General features: G+C 44.5%; 1 protein-coding gene and 1 long non-coding RNA gene across 4 annotated transcripts in view; one reads left to right on the top strand and one right to left on the bottom strand.

Annotated features, from left to right (window-relative positions):
• The window catches only part of LOC119160865 (uncharacterized), a 149063-nt gene that overhangs the window by 19100 nt on the left and 112046 nt on the right, over positions 1-17917 (top strand). The window lies entirely within an intron of this gene.
• LOC119160864 (uncharacterized) lies at positions 1849-16211 on the bottom strand. Its single transcript, XR_012887696.1, has 3 exons — positions 15215-16211; positions 3981-9727; positions 1849-3875 (listed from the first exon to the last, which is right to left on the bottom strand). It is a non-coding gene; the product is annotated as an uncharacterized LOC119160864 (long non-coding RNA).

The following is a 17917-nucleotide window of genomic DNA, read 5'->3' on the forward strand; positions in this document are numbered from 1 at the left end:
GGACGACTAAGAAGGTAGAGCTCAGACTGCAAGAATGTGACAACTGTGGTATACCGATCTGGCAGGAGGCATACCGACGCCGACTGTTTGTCACGGGCACCTGCAGGCACAGCACTATCAGATGAAGAGGACTTTCCATTCGTGGCTGTTGTCGAGACTTCTCAGATAGCTGAAATTCAACATGCGGACGAAGAATTGCTTCCGCTCATCAAACACCTGAAAGGAGCTGACGTACAAGTACCTCGTTTATTTTCTCGAAGCCTCGCATCGTTCTGCCTCCGAGGAAATGTCCTCTACAAGAGAAAGTTTAAGCCCAACCGTGAAAAGTGTCTGCTTGTCGTTCCCGCAACTATGCGGCAAGAAATATTACAAGCGTGCCACGATGAGCCTACGTCTGGACAATTGGGGGTCACTCGAACGCTTGCACGAATCAGTCAACACTATTATTGGCTCAAGCTATTGTCTTGGCCCAAGCTTATTGGCCCAAGCTATTGTACCAATTACAAGTATTGTACAATAGCTTGGGCCAATATTATTATTGGCCCAAGCTATTGTACAGCGCCAAGTCAGAACATGCCGCGAGTGCCAAAGACGGAAAGTGCCTCGTGCTAAGCCAGCGGGCTTTCTGCACCCGATAGACCCACCGAAAGCACCATTCCAACAAGTTGGAATGGACCTCCTTGGACCATTCGCGACATCTTTACTTGGCAACAAGTGGATCGTTGTAGCGTCTGATTATATAACGAGATACGCGAAAACAGACTCTTTGCGTCGAGGAACGGCAGCTGAGGTCGCCAAAATTTTGTACAGAGCATAGTGCTACGGCATGGCGCTTCAACTATAGTAATCACCGATCGCGGACCGGCTTTCACGGCGGAACTCATGGAATGTCTGCTGAACATGACCCACACTGTTCACAGGAAAACTACCGCATATCAACCTCAAAGCAACGGCCTGACTGAACGCCTTAACAGAACTCTAGCTTAGATGATATTTATGTATGTGGACGTCAAACACAAAAAGTGGGACAAAATTTTATTATACGTCATCTTCGCCTATAGCACCGCCGTACAAGAGACTACCAAGATTACCCCGTTTTAACTAGTTTACGGTCGTGTAGTTACCACAACACTGGATGCTATGTTACCTATAGATCAAGATGACTACCCTTCTGATCTCTATGACTATATAGAGAGAGCAGAGGAGGCCCGCCAATCAGCAAGGTACCGAATATTTCACCAACAACGAATCGATGCCGTCCGCTACAACCGAGGAAGACGTGAAACACGGTATGCAGTTGGTAACAAAGTGTGAATATGGACCCCAGTACGACGACGAGGCCTGTCTGAAAAACTTATTTGTCGATATTTCGGTCCTTACGAGGTAGTACAGCGACTCAGCGACCTCGTTTACGAAGTCAAGCTTACAGGACATGGGCATTTCAAACAACGCAATCCCACCGAGCGTGTACACATTGTGTGCATGAAACCCTACTACGACCGGTACGAAGACTAGCCACGCCACTTGCTTGCTGCACAACCATTTCCCTTTTACAAACCTTCCGAGACGGAAACGCTGCATAAATTATCATCGAAAGCATCGCGGCGATGCCTCTTGAGAGGGGGGATAATGCCACAGGAAATTACTATTGCTCCGCGCAACGCGGACGTTGGGAACCAGAGAAACGCTAACGACACGACTATGAGCGGCGAAGCCAGCCGCAATACACGAGCCGGCCCTGCATGCGCCCGGGACTCCGCCGAGCAGCCAACGCGCGTGAAGAAGAAGAGAACGAAAGGTGCTCGAGGCAGAGGCTCACGAGGACTACCGCCCTTGGATCTTCTTGATTGCTGTACGTCGTTCACTTTAGGCACAAGTTCGCCCTTAATAAACCGTGTAAATAGAACTTCGTTGTTTTGTGGCTGCTACATTCGTTAAAAATATATCCTATGTCTGAATTGGATCTGCGCTCGTTGCTACGTCTAATTCTGCCCCGGACTCCACCTATCTTAGATACTGGTGCCACTTTGGAATCGTATCTGTCGATACCACCTGTCAAAAAGTCTCCCCGGTTGTTTTCCTCCTTACTAGCTATCCTGCACCCCGAAGGGCCTGCTTTCCCCCCAAAAACGTTACTGTGCATCCTGCAAGTCGCCAACCCACCTCGTAACCTAGCCTCCCATCGAAGTGAATTCTGTCTCGTTGAAAACCACCCCACCTATGCATTTCTCTGTTTATTTCCACCACATCAAAGCCTTTTTTCTTGACTCATCCGCCATATCTCTTTGATTGTGTTGACAACCGCTCTTTGCAGGTTGCTATCACGCACCGGTACCTCCGGTATCGTGCATATCACTACCTGTACCTGAGGAGAAGTGGCGTGCATGTCATCGACGTCTTTCGCCAGTGGTTGCTAGTCCTGCTGTATCTTCATTTAAGACATCGTTTAAACTACCTGAAATTATTACAAGGTTTCGTCTATCAGCTATAGTTTTGAGTTTTGCGCTCGCTTGCCTCATGTCTGCTTCCAGCTTGCGTCCTGGGAACGTTCCTACTGCAACCCTCTTGTCACCTCTCACCCTCTCTTTGATGGCTTCTGTGCATCGATTTAAATTCGAGTCCCCAGCGATTATCACATGATGTGACTTTTCAGCTGGAGCGTCCTGCACCTGGGGGTTACTTGCACCGGTGACGCCAGCTGCTTTGTCCTCTCCCAGCCCCACCACTACTTCGCTGAAGTTGGGTCTTGCGGCAATTGAACCAGCTGAACCTGCTTTTTCCGAACTAGCTTGCTCTTTCTTCTCCGCCGTTCTGGTTGCCGGTTTCCTACTGTTCTCTCCGTAGGCCGCTCTCTTGGCTTGTGCTTCCTCGGCGGACTTCAGCCTTTCTCCCTTAGCCCTCGTTTTGTCTTGCTGTGTCGCCAACGCAATCTCGTGTTCGGTGAGTCTCATCAGCAGGCCACTCTGGGCAACCACTATTTTCTCCATTTTTTCCTCGACCTCCCATTGCCTTCACTTCGCGTCAGCCTCTTCTCCTTCCGCTTCTACAAATGGGTCCACTTTCAAAGCTACCCCACATCCTTAACACTTTACAGTCTTTTTAACCATGTCTTTCCGAAACCGATTGTCCCTATGACTTTTCTCACTCAATAATTACAAAACTAGAGTGCTGCCCTACAGAAAAGAGAAAGTCTAAGCTCCCCAGCAAAAATTTGCGTGTTCAATGCACGCGCACCTCCCCCTCGGGGTGGCAAAGAAAAAGAACAACAAAAAAATAGAAACACACACTTACAAACTAATACCTGGTGACTGACCCCCAAAAAAGCCGTACAATAAAATAAGTGCCACAGGAATTTTAACTGCTCTTTATAATTATAAAGACAAGCTCAAAACATGCAAAACAACTTATCTGCGCAGTCTATTGGAAGCTCTCAAAAAACACGTCCATCCACCGTCACAGTCCGAACCGAGCAGTGGCACTGTCCCAGTGTCAGCACCACATGGACACTGGTACAGTAATCAGGTATGGCGCTGGGCCAGTGCCACTGGTTTTTGCAATAGGGTTGCGTTTCCTATTCACAAAAGTTATATATTAGACGAATGCAGAACATCGTTTCGCGCACTGCTGGTATCAAAATAACTTGCAGCAAACTGCACATCTTACACTTGAATTTCACAACTTTAAAGAAGTTTTGTACAATTTTGTGCGTATTTTTCATCAATATAGTGTATTTATGTGTGATGACTTGGAAATACAAAGGACTCAAACAATCTTCTGAAGGAATTTTTAAAACAATGCGAGCTTGATCACTCAAAATTACTTGCAGTCAGAGAATACATGTGTTGTGTCTTGGCGTCTTAGCTTTAGATCCATACCTGTGAAAGAAAGCGAATATTTTCATTTAGTGCGTTGATTTTGAAATTTCTCACAGATTAACCACTAAAAATAAATATATCAATATCTGTAGCATATTAACTTACCTAATATGAGTCGGTTTTATTTATACGATGTGTTATCTTGAATTTCGGTCTACTTGATGATATCTGTGTAATAGGATGGTATTTTAGGCACTATTGTAAACAGCATCTATGGTAATACAGCCTGAAATCATAAACAATCTAACAAACTTGCAAGTAATATTACTTATAGCGACAACGCTAATGGCCGTTCTACTCAATACAACAATGGGCGTCGAAAAACTGCCCTCAAAAATTTTAACATTACTGTACGCTGCATGTTTCAAAGAAGGTTGAACCACAGGAAACCTAACGTACATTGAGAAACAAATTCATTTGCTAGCAGATGAACTTGGCAAAGATTCATGGTATTTGCTTTTCTATAATGTTACAAATATAAGGAACAAATTACGTGGTATTGTAACACATACGGAGAAGTTGCACTTGATTAGCTTTTGCTGCAGTGCCACAGGAAGTTGTCATAAGGTGAAGTGCTGTGCTCTATACTGAGTGAGTAATCAACGGAAGCTGTCAGCAAGAATTTTCCATTCTTCCTTTTTGTTCAAATGTATTAGCATCAGTGTTATGAGCCAAATACATTAGAAAATACCTTACGTCACCATCAAAAGTATACTTTACTTTACGCTGCAGAAATGTTTAGTGTTTCTAACGCCTAAAAATGGTACAGTTTAAGAAAAAAGTACAGATTACGTTTCACTGTAATACACGCAGTTGTGTAGTGGCACTGAAGTTGGTAGTTACTTTGAAAGTTCGTCTGACAAAATTTTCAGAGAATAAGCAGTAAGGAAGAGAGAAAGCAGGCAGAGAAACCTTTCCAGTAATTTAATGGAAGGTACATTGACGCACAGCCAAGAAAATGAACTAGGTGACTCGTCAGCAAGTATACAGCTGGCTGTATATGCACTATGGAGATAGAAAGCGTTAAGCCAAATTTAGGAGAAGTAGAAAAGGCGTGTTGGATTACAATTATGGAAAGAAAGAAAGGTCTAGGTAACCACCGAAAGAGTACACAAAATGAGCAAGAGTGCACGTTACAGTTAGTTAAAAGAATCTCTGCTGTTTATTATGAGGTTAGGTTACATTAGTACACAAGTTATAAATCGAGATTGAGTGAAGCCATTCACCTGGTTGCGCATAAGGGCATTAGCCTGCTTGAACGTTCGGGTTTCAGACACATTACTAAAGAAATAAGCATGATAGGCAATAAAAAACGCCACGCCTGCGAGAAAGGTGAAGCACAGTCACAGCGAAAGCTAGAAGAGCGGCCTTTCAAAGCCTTTTCTAAACAGTCATTGGGCAACTGCTTCAAGTACACTTGCTTGATTCCCACTACAGCATCAATATTAAAAGCTTTAGGGTAGTAGGCCGGCATTTGCTATGCTATTTTTCGTCATTTTTCGGAGAAGCGTGTTATCTGCTAAACTGTTGCGAAAAATTTTGTGCCAATTGGTAAAGCAGTCTCTGGCGACAATGAGGAATCATGCCTGGATTAGGTATGTGCCACTGTTTACAGCTGCACAAAAAGCTTTTATAATAGGATGGAGCATTAGACGACCCAACGTTTCGCTATTCGCATTGTGTGACGACTGCTTGTCTTTCGCTGTTTTAAAACGCTTTATAAGTCATGTTAACGTGATTGCTTTCCCGACACTGAGCGTGCCTAAGGCAAGTTTGCCGAGAAATTCCAAGCGCCGGCGTGGCTCACTTGTAGAATATAGGGCTGGCACGGAGTGGACCCACGTTCGAACTCCACTTTTTCATATCATTTCACAATGCAAAAAAACCCTAATCTGGTGATCTTCTTGTCGAAGTAAGCCAGAAACAGCCACAAACACTCTTCTGAAACAGAAGCAGTTTGCTCTCCTAGACGTGTACATCACCCCCCACCGCAGTCTGAACACTGTTTATGCGAGAAACTGAAGTTGACCCCCTTGAAGGCTTTCAAGTGCAAGATGTAGTCGCTATCCGTCAGATCAACATAAGGCGAAACAATGAAGTGGTAACGCTCCATAGAGTACAAGCATTCATTCACTCCATCCTTCCCGAATCTGTGAAAGCTGTGTTCCTCCACCGTGAAGTCCGCCCCTACATACCCAACCCTAGAAGGTGCTACAAATGCCAGAAATACGGACATGGGTCACCACCTGTCGCGGAAAACAAACAAGTGCAAAATGTGGTGATCATGAGCACCCAAACAAGAGCGGTACTTCCAAGCAAACAGAGTGCCCTAACTGTCATGGTTAGCATGCAGCGTACTGGCGGACATGTTAGTTTTCAAAAAGGAAAACTAAATTAAAGTAACGAAAAACATAGCTTACTTCGAAGCCGGGAGGGAGGTCTCCCTCTTCTCCAGAAGATCGTACATTGACGCAGTGTGCCGTAGCCTGGCGGTTGTCTAGCAGCGGTGGGCACGAAGTACAGCTTCGCTGATGCGTGCACATCTCGGTTCCCCACCAAGCAGTGGCAGGCAGCACCAACGTTCGAAGCCCCACAGGTCAACCTCCCTCAGACCTCAGAGACAACACAGACAATTCAAATCCCGCCGGTGAACCTCCATCAGACCTCGGCAACGACACAGACATCTGAAAGGGCACCTGTCTCTCTTGAGAAACCCTCATCAGCCTCCGAGTGTTCATAGGGGCAATGGATGTGACACCAGTGTCCACAGTGTCTCCGATGCTCACGGAATCGCTCCTAGACAAATGGAGCCCAATAGAACGCCTCAGAGGGAAGAAACACTCTCCAGTCCAGGCGGCTGACAAATGTGGCGAAGTCTGAATAACCCTCCTTTCCTTTCTTCATTCTTAAAAATGGCTGCCTAGACTATCATCTACTGGAACTGCCGAGGTCTATCGAAGAACCTGAACGACATTTATGAAATTCTTGCGGAACACCAATCTAACATACTTTGCCTGCAAGAGACACACCTAAACTCAACGCACACTAGCCTTCTAAGAATATATGTGGTATACCGAAAGGACAGACATGGCACTGCCCCTTCATCCAGCGGTGCGCTATCCGGGTGCAGAAAGCACTCCTGTTCCGAAGCCTCACTCTGGTTACTTACTTAGAGGTAGTGACGATATATCTTTGGAAGAATGGCAACTGCGTGCTCATTATATATCCCTCCGGACTACCACATGTCTACTAAAGAGTTTGAAACACTCATTGACCAGCTCCCGCGTTTATTCCTCCTGGTTGGAGATTTTTATGTACACAACCTCCTGTGGGATTGCAGAGGAACAGATTCTCGAGGCTCTCTAAGAAAAAAAATTCCTTTTGTACTCTGGCTCCTGTATATTTACCAAAAAAGAACCAGCATACTTTGACGTGATGCGCATCCTATGCACTGCTATTGATCTTGCTATCGGCTCTCCTTCAATCATGGCGACCACAGAGTGAGCTGTTATTATTAACCTCTATGGTAGTGATAATTTTCCTGTCTGTCTAAAACACACAGGAAGTACAAGTAAGACGACTAAAATTGTATTCAAGTTTAAAGAACGGGATGCTGACTGGATGAAATTCCGAGAACTTACATAAATGTAGCGTTCCTCAATTGAATACCAAGACATTAATGACTGTGAAGCATGGGTCGCACTTCATAACATAGAAACCGCAGAGCAATCAATCCCACACACATCTGACAAGACGTGAAACAAACGAAGGCCCTGGTGCAATTCGGAGTGCAAAAAAGCTCGTAAGAACCAAAACAAAGCTTTGTCGAAATTTCGCACGTACCATACAGCTGACCACTTGATCAATTTGAAGCGTGCAAAACAAATGGTAGGCGTATCCGACGAGGACCGAAGCGGCAGAGCTGGCAGTCTTTTCTCTCGTCAGTTAACTCCTACACTGATACGCATACGGTGTACAACAGAGTAAGAGCACTCCAAGGGCACAACACTCATCGAGTCCCTCTCGTCAGTACTGCTGGTCATACGCTGGAACAACAGGCAGATGTCATAGCACAACAATTTGAATACATTATCAGCTCAGCACACTACACAGACTCCTTTAAACGACAAAATCTTGCTGAGGATCGTAAGTCAATCCGTGATAGAAGGCCATCTGCTGGAGGCTACAACACTTTGTTTACCATAGACGAATTGAAGGCAATTCTGGCAACATGTGGCAATTCAGCCGCATGCCCAGGCAAGATTACATTTGGAATGCTGAAACACTTACACGAACACACGCTTACTGCCATTCTCTTACTGTTCAACAACGTATGGTCCTCCGGGCGCCTACGCAAGGCCTAGAAAGAGGCAGTTATAATACCCATCCTTAAACAAAAAAAAGAAGCAACACTTGCTGCTTGTTTTACGCCTATCGCCCTGACAAGCTGCTTGTGCAAAGTAATTGAAAAAGTGGTAAACTGCCGCCTAATGTATTACCTTGAATATAATGGCCTGCTTGACCGTCGTCACTCTGGATTCAGGTCAGGATGGTTGACAACTGACCAACTGGCAGCATTCGAGTGCTATGTCGGAGATGCCTTCACTCACAAACAACACTGCCTCTCTGTATTTTTCGACTTGGAGAAGGCTTATGACACGACATGTAGTTGTGGCATAATCCGTGACTTGCAATCTTTTGGAGTGTCAGAGAACATGTTGAATTCAATTAAAAGTTACCTCTCTGAACGTTAGTTCGTGGTTCGTGTCAGAAATGCCCTTTAAAAGCGGTTTACGCCGGAAGATGCTGTAATCTAAGTTGGCGTTCTTAGTTGCACACTATTCATCGTAAAATGAACTCCATAAGCGGTATACTGCCTAAAAAAATCTCGTATTCTGTATATGTGGATGACATTCAGATCAGCTTCAAATAGTGCAACCTAGCCATCTGCGAACGTCAGATAAAGTTGGAAGGTAAATCAGCTCTGAAGCTAGGCAGAGAAAAATGGCTTTGAGTTTAGCTTTGACTTGACTGTTTGCCTATTCTTTTTAAAACTACGTAGAATAAGGCCATCCCCAAACATTTTGCATGACTGAACACTCCATTGCTGCTAAGAAGGATCAGAAATTTCTCGGTGTTGTAATAGATGAAAAGCTCAGCTTTGTCTCACATATCAAGCTGCTGCGATTAAAATGCTTCAAAGCCTTGAACTTGCTCAAGATTCTCTCGCATCAGTCAAGGCGTACAAATTGCGACTGTCTATTAAACCTTCTCAGCATTGTAGTGCTCTCACGTATTGATTATGGCTTGGTTGTATACAAATCAGCGTCGAGATCTGCACTTAAGATGCTCGAACCAGTGCATCACCATGGGCTTCGTCTGGCTAGTGGTGCTTTCCGAACCAGCCCAACCGTCAGCCTGTACGTTGAGACGGACTGGTGGTTATTAAAACGAAGACGGCAGTTCACAAGCATGAAGTATGCAACCAAGGTGCTTTCCCATGTCGACCACCCATCTCGCGAGCTATTGCAGGATACATCAAACACCCACCTGTTTTTGAGGCGACCATCAGCTACGTATCCCATCACAGTTGCCTCACACTTTGAAAATTTGCATATACCCGTCTCCAACATTTAACTATGCTCCCACAAGGACACTATTGCACCGTGGGAAATGCGGGCTATCAATTGTGACTTGTCATTCCTGGAGGTAGGAGAGCATGGCCTCCCAGTCACAATCAATCATCCTTTTATGTACTTGCAGGCAAAATACATTGTATGTTGAGTACTACACTGATGCTTCCAACTCCTCGGCCGTCGCAAATGCTGCATATGGTCGGGCGTACTCTGAATCTGCAACAATGAAGGAACATACTAGCATATTTACTGCTGAGTGTTATGGCATACTGCTAGCTATCAGGCACATCATAAAAAAGAAAGAACTAGCCTCCATCATATACACAGGTTCCCTCAATGCAGTGACTGCGTTGTCTTCCACAAACAGACATAAAAATCCAGTGACAATAACTCTTCTAAACTGCCTCATGTCAGCCTACAGATCCAAGCCTAAACTCATGCTATGCTGAATTTTAGGACACTGCAACATAGCTGGCATTGAAGCAGCGGCCCAACTTGCGAAGTCTGCTGCGCTCTGCCCAACGGTATACGTAGTCGTCATCCCGTATGAGGATTTGAGGCCGCTAACCAGAAACCGAATGTGTAGGCAATGGCAAGAGGAATCAAATGCAGCAATTGAAAACAAATTGCACAAATTAAAGCCAAGAATAGGAGGATATGCTCTTGAAAAACGTAACAGGCATCAAGAGGTTGCATTGTGCAGACTCAGGATTGGTCATGCACATGCAACACACTCGCACCTTTTGAGCAACTCTTCAGCGCTTCGTTGTGAGAAATTTGGTGATAAGCTCTATGTTGTTCACCTTTTAATTATGTACCCGTACCTTTCGTCAGAAAGACTTCCCAAATCTATACAAATTCCACGTACGGCCTCACCCTTTATTTTTTTGCTGACGATCCCACGTTTCCCACAAAAGTAGTTTTAAAATTCTTAGCTGATGTTGGCTTTCTACATTCTATTACATATTCTAACTAATATGAGCCCTCTCTCAATCCTAATAGAACCGCCGAGACTTCTTTGCGAAATGTCATGCAGCACGCACTTCTTGTTTTGACAAGGACCGCTACCGACACTGCTTCACTTAGTGAAACCCGTAGGTTTAGGCCGTTCAAAACTCATCACACATAGACATTACATTTAGGTTCAACCCCTATGCACACTCTTTTATTCTTGCCACCCTGAGTAGATTTTTTTCTATAATTGAACCGACCAAAACCCTTTGTTTGGCGCTTTTTGGCCCGAGTTGCCCTTGCGCCACTAAAATCTATCATCATCGTCATCATCAGTAATGCAATCAAGACTATCAACCTATTGCCCCAAAGTAGCTATTCTGATATTTCAGACAACAGTTGGCTGAATATATGCGACATTGAACATCACAATTACGATATTTCGCTGGGTTGGCAGCAGTGAGACTCTGCCCTGTTGCTTTGGATATGACCCATGATCACGCGATTGCAAACATCGAGACGCAAATTACAATTGCTTATCTTAAAGGTGCGTTTGTCGGTTACATGTAATGCCCACCTTTTGATTTTAGGCAGGTGAGTATTCATTTAGTGGAACATTGAAAAGTGCAAGCCAAGCCAAGCCACGCTGAGAGCTTGAGGGCATGTTTGAAAAGCACGAATAAAAGAACACAGACACTCTGTTGGAATTAGTTTGTTTTGTCAGATTCTGTGTCTAAGCCTGATCTGCACCTTACACTCTGTGTCTCGCTCTCATTTGCTGCTTAATATGCAAGGCCCGTTCATGAGCAGTAAAGGCAGTCTTTACTATTGAATAGATAACACGATTTTAAATATATAGAATGAAAGTTTAAAGGCACCCGGAAAATAGCCATGGCGCAACCTAAAAGTTTTTGTCGCCAAATGCGTAAATAAAAAAATTTTGCAATGTAGCTGCTAATGGCACCCATGGTCAACACCATAACTCTTTGAGAGCGTTGCAGTGAAGCTACTCCATCTTTATTGTGCTCCTTCAGGCTTCAACAAAGCAGCACCGCAAAATCTAAGAATATATGCATTTCGGTAACAAAAGATTTTATGCGTGTAACTTGAATGAAAAGTAAAGTTTTCCACTGCATGATAAAGGCGTGCTCTAACAAACAGGTCTCTTCAGAAAAACTCATTGAGGGAAGGGTTCCCACTTTCCTGCGAGTGTGACAACAGCTACAGTTTCTTTAAATATTCGGATTCGTAAAATGCGTACCAATATATGAGAAGAAGGTGCCTTTGGATGCCTCACCAGTGAATACTGAAATCGTTTTCACTGACTCGGTTCCCTGTGCTTCATTTTTCTATTCAATGGCACCTTTTCTGCATATAAAAATGGTTGAGGCCACATTACGTGGTACTGTGAAGAGCGTTAAGTGACTTCAGGAACCTATATATCTGAAGTAAAAATCATACACCTAGATCAATAAGCCAGCTCACCACTTCACGGAAAACATTCACATACATGACTCAGCATCTGAAAATACTTATGGGAATACTTGAAGCCTGCCGCACAACATTAGTATGCACAGACATAACGCCTGGTAGTGTCTACAATGCACAAAACCTTAAATTGAGTAACCACACACAGAGCTTTTAGAGGTCTTCTATTTATAATCACTTTACATGCTTTATAGTACATGCGCTAGAACTTCTTCAAATTCGAACAAAACAAATGGTGTGCTTATTTAAAGCATTTTAAAGCCACAAAAGAAAACAAAGAAATGTGCATGCCGATACCAATGATGATGGGGGAGGAACAGCTCTAACACTACATCAGTAAAAATTGCACCTTCTGTGAAGAATTGCAAAAAAATCACAAACAGAATTTTAGGTTGCCCCTAAATTTTGTTGCCTCCGTATTTTGAAGCTCTATTTCAGTATTCTCAGATGAAATTGTTCACAAACAGCCAGGTATTGCTGTAGTCGTTTACAAACACATTTAGAAATATTGTGATACTATTTACGCGTAAACACCTATATATCAATTTTACGTACCGATGAATTGTTCAAATCACACAAGATAATTGAAACAGTGCTAAAATGAAAGACAGAAAAAATCAGTGCGTCTAAGTTCGTGTCAGCTCTTTTGAGGCTCATTTTGGTGAGTATGTGTCCGAGTGAGCAAATGTATATGCTTTGTGAGTCAAGGTGAGTTCCAATTTTTTTGGAAGCTGTGGAGGTAGCAAGTCAAGACTACGCTCTCTTGTAATGCGGATGAAAGTAAAGACACGTGTTATTCATATTTTGCATGTTTTATCAGCCGGTAAATCAACTTAGTAAATTACTGAAACTAGTGCAGTTGAATATCAAATGAGATTGCTTAAACATGTGTCAGGCATTTTAATGATTTGGTGAGGAGTTGTCGAGTTAGAAATATAACTGAAACTAATTAACAAAACGTCGTTAACCAAAAATAATGTCTTTACTGCAGTGTATTTGGAACAACAAGTACTAGGTTTGCTCCATCTAACGATGTTCCTCTTTTTTCAAATCTTGCTGCAAGATGTGTGGTACACCACATACGTACATATTATAAAAACAATTGCGAAATTCACTCTTAAAGTTCACAGTTATGCCCAAACAGTTAAAAAAGTATGAACACATAAAAAGTTTTGCTGCACAATCCATAAAGACAAAATCACAGCTATATAACATGCGAAAGGTAAGCAGGCGTGCATTGCCAGCAGAAAATTGGGCATTCTCATCTATTTTTTATAAGAAAACTGCCTGTTCGCCTGGTTGATCTGACTGCGTGAAGGTATATTTGCAGCTCGAAAGGTCGTACAGAGAGGACAACACGGCGGCCCTTTCCAATATTTTTTCTCACGATAGGATTACATATGTTTAAAACCAAAGCATGCGGCTAAAAACTACAAACCTGTCTGATAGGGCGACAAGCAATCAAGAGACTTATGTCTGAAGAGTGTAGTTGTAACGCTTTTTCTTCAAATCATGCTTTACCCAACTACTGAAGAGGAAATACTTCCAAAACATTCACAAATCGTCATCCTTGCTTCCCCCTGAGTGCGTCATTTAAGCGGCAAATGTGACCTGTAACTCTGATCTATCACCGTAGAATGCGCGCACGCAAGAAACTATAGTTGTAGGAACATACGCCACGGAGCAAGAGACCCAAACACGCGCGAGAGCAAGTGACAAAACACATCGACATGCCATTATACGAGCATGAACGAGCAGCCGCATGACAGGCACACCAACAAACTCAAGCCGCATGCAAATACTGTCGAAGTACCAACGCGCACAAGGATAAGTGCGCCTATGTAACCACACACAAAGGAGAACCGAGGCTGAGAAATGTATGTGGTTCAGTACTCACGGATTGAAACAGGGCACTCTGAGTACGTGGCCGCCACTCCGCGCAGCACCGCTCTTGGGTGCTCTCACAGCTAAGTTGTTGCATTGTGGTATAGACTGATAGGGAGAACATCTGCAGAGTAGCATTTCTGCTTCCGGTCACCGACGATTTGGCGTGTAGTGTCCATGTCCACACTGTCAGCGTGGCACCCTAAGGCGGGCTTTTTCCGCATACCGACCGAACAGTATACCAGGTGCGCACCTTGCACTTACGCTGTGGCGCGAGCAGACGACTCGCTCGTTCTGCGCGGTTTAGTGATGCGGCTCGCATGCTGTGCAAGTAAAACACAGGATTAAGCTAAAGTATTGCGCCTTAGGTGCGTTGGTAGATGTGGTAAATATCTCTAAAAAACATACAAAATTTATTTAGAGCTTTTTGCCACGACAAAGAAAGAAAATAAGCAGTGGCAGGCCTGTCTTCATACAATCAAAATTATGTGTTAGTACTTTGTCATTTCGCCGCCAGCTCTCACTACCACAGCCTTTCTTCACGGCAAGCTTTCATAGAGGCTATCGGCCACAGATGGCCGGGCCAACTTCTGCCATTCTTCTTCAACTGCCGCCGAGAGGTTGTCCGACGAACATTTGTGCAGTGGTCGGGGCGAAAGGTTCTTAATTTCAGCCCATATATTTTCAATGGTGTTCATATCCGTACCTTGCATGGGCCATTCCAACCTAATTACACACCTCTCCTCTAGCAGGCGCTTTATTGATACTGTGGAGGGAACGGGACTCCGGTTGGGCTGAAATTAAAACGAGCCATCTTTCAGGGGGCCGTTCAGAGCGTGTGGTAGCAGCACGGCGTCCAGGAAATCTCTGTATGCTGCAGCGTTGAAGCGACCATCCAGGCGTACCGACGGGCCCAAGCCGTCTTTGGAAATGAACCCTCATACATTGACGCTGCAGTGGCCACTGCTTGCCACGCGATGCAAATTGGGTGCGTCGTACCTGGGGAAAAGAACCGGGGAAAATACAAAAATAAATAACTTCAGAGCAACTTTTCTAGCTATTGATAACTGCGACGATAACAGGCCTTGCTCTGAATTGTTGGTAGAATTCACTGATTTTAGTAGCCATTTTTACAGGTGGCTTGCGTCAAACGTAACAAGGCACATGTGGAACGTTTGAGGAAGCACTATTGCGCGTAAAGGAGGGTGCAGGCCCTTTAAGAAATAGCTTTTTATCAAAACGTATACCTATAGCCCCCACAAACATCAGGCATTATGTGATACGTAACACATGTGATACTAGAATGCAAAGACAGCTACAGAGTTCAATGATCCTTCAGAGAACCTTTTTAACTCACGCACAGTAAACACTTCAACTTACCTCGTGTTTTGCGTCCTCCACGTTCATTGCTGCTGATTCCACATTGAAGTGAAAGTGCTCTCGTCCGAAAAAATGACGTTCTTACCCTCTTGCACCGGCCAAAATAGATGCTCCCCTGCAACGAGCAGTCTTTTGACCATAATTTGTTCCGAGACAAAATTCTTCGTCACTGCAACACGGCTACGAAGGTCCCCTGTGTGAAGGCGCTTACGTGCTGTTTGGGTGCTGCCTATGAAACCTGGGTCGTTCTTTATTTCTTTTGAGGTCATTTTTGGGTCTTGTCTCGCTGTGTACACTATTAGATTGTCTTCGGAGTCGGTCGTCACCTTCGGACGGTGACCTCATGGCAGATTCGTCAAGCTCAGTGCTGTTCGCTTTCACAATCCTGTTCACTGACGATCGGGGGCGTCCGGTCAATAAGTGATTTATTGCTGCGGTAGACCTGCCATAGACAAAGTAACAATCTGCATCTTTCCACAAATGCGTATTCCTGGCATAGCTGCGCTCGAACTGAGACAGAAGCATGCTTGTGTTCGCCTCACATATGTACTATTCCTTGGCTTCTGCTGACGTCACAAGGAACGCACATGAATGTTATTGAAAATGTTGAGGCTGAAATAAAAAAAACCATTTAGTGGCGGCCACTGCCATAATGTATTGTGGGAGGTTCTTGAAGAAGAATGCCAAAAGCTGACCTTTTATTATGTGGCCGATAGCCTCTACAAAAGCCTACCGCGTGAAATGGCTGCAGTACGTGCTCGCTTCTCATGGCGAAGCAAAGACATACTCATAGTTGCTTTTAATGTTGCATGCATACAATCCTGTCAGTGCTTATTTTCTTTCTTTGTCGTAGCAAAATCATAGAATAAACTTTCCAAGTTTTTGTTGGAATATTTACCACATAAACCCACACGCCTTCAGCGCAATATTTTAGCTGAATACTGTATTTTACTTGCACAGTATGCGAGCCGCATAGCTAAAGCGCGCAGAACGAGCGAGTCATCTGCTCGTGCTACAGGGTAAGTGCAAAGTGCGCACCGGGAAGCGTGTTCGGTCAGCATGCGGAAAAGGCCCGCCTTAGGGCGCCACGCTGGCAGTGTGCACATGGTGAACTACCCGCCGAATCGTCGGTGACTGAAAGTAGGAATTCTGCTCCACAGATGTTCTTCTCCTCACTTTATGCCACTATTCAACAGCTTAGTTGCAGGAGCACCCACGAGCGGCGCAGCGCGGAGCAGCGGCCACGCACTCCGAGTGTCCTGTTTCAATCTCTGAATATCGTACGTGCGTCGCAAGTAGTACGCGTACACACGTGGAAACGCGAACACATGCTTGGACGAGGGCTCCGATCGATCTCTGCTTCGACTGACAGAACTTGTCATCGCCAGAACGTACGCAAGTAATGCATTAACGATAATGTAACTGAAACTGAACGAACATTAAAAGAATGGTTACACGAGTATGGCTCAAAACCCAAGTCGGTCATGACTCGTGGTTGCCGGGGGGCACGATTCACTCGAACAATGCGAGAGTGGAAGTGGTGCAAGACGGCACTGCGTACAACTACCATGGGCATGTCACCAACGACACAATACTTGAATGAAAAAGTGTGGTAGACAGCGTCACGTGGCGGAGCCGCATAAAGGTGGAGGCGCACAAAAAACCAATCATGAGTGGGTTTTGGTCACGTGTTCCCGATTCGGCGCGCTGTTCGGCAAAAAACCAAGCATGAGTCATATTTGGTCACGTGTTCTCGGTTTGGCGCACTGTTCAATTTGCGCAACTGCCACTTTATTCAGTACGTCTGTCGAATTAGCCTAATCACAATAGTCATACTTGAAAATCTCTTTGGTTTTTTGTTAGTGTAATCGTAAAGGGCGGAGCCCCCAATGCAGAACCTCGTTTCTGGTTGCGATGTGGCTGACCCCACCAATAGCGTCGTCAGATAACGGAGATGCACGAGAAGATCGGATTCGCGCAGCTCAAGTTATTGGCGCATGGCCCAATGTCGTTGGAAATGGGTAAGTTTTATCGCAGCGCCCCGCTTCAGCCCCTCACTGAGTGCGATTTAGGACAAGCTGCGCAATAGATGCAAAAGTTAAATAGAAGCGATCATATGAGTGCTACTGGTGCCTAGCTTGCCATGGGCGAATATGAGAAGTAAATGGTTCTTTGAATTCAACATGGTGGTCGTGCGATGCTATTATTGTAAAAATAAAAAAAAACGTTCTTAGTCATAATTCTGCAGAATAAAATGGCGTTAACAGTCCAAGGAAGTGAAGGTTCGGGGCTGAATTAACGCCCCATTTTAGATAAATATGGGATGAAGAGGAGAGATTGCACACCTGTTCCCCCCCCCCTTGCACACGTCTCTTCACAATGCCACGTAAAATGAAAAGTAAGGCAGCGCGAAGGCCCTTGCAGGACATACTAAACTTTGAAGAAATCAGACAATATTGTTCAGCTGTGACAATTATAGAAGTGTGGCTATCATACACACTTAGATGGTTTCTTCCGTTTAAAGCGTAGTACGATTTTGAATAAAAACATCCCTCAAAGAATGCCGGACACCTTGTTTCCGAAGCAATTTTGGAATAAAATCAGTGGCAGAATTAGGACGTTATAACAAATCAAACAGATGCAAATTCCTCAAGCGAAGTGTTTGTATCGAATGAGAATGCGTGGGGCCATTCTGCCCAAACA

This window comes from Rhipicephalus microplus, chromosome X (assembly GCF_043290135.1).
Source record: "Rhipicephalus microplus isolate Deutch F79 chromosome X, USDA_Rmic, whole genome shotgun sequence".
In the NCBI taxonomy this organism is placed as follows: domain Eukaryota; kingdom Metazoa; phylum Arthropoda; class Arachnida; order Ixodida; family Ixodidae; genus Rhipicephalus; species Rhipicephalus microplus.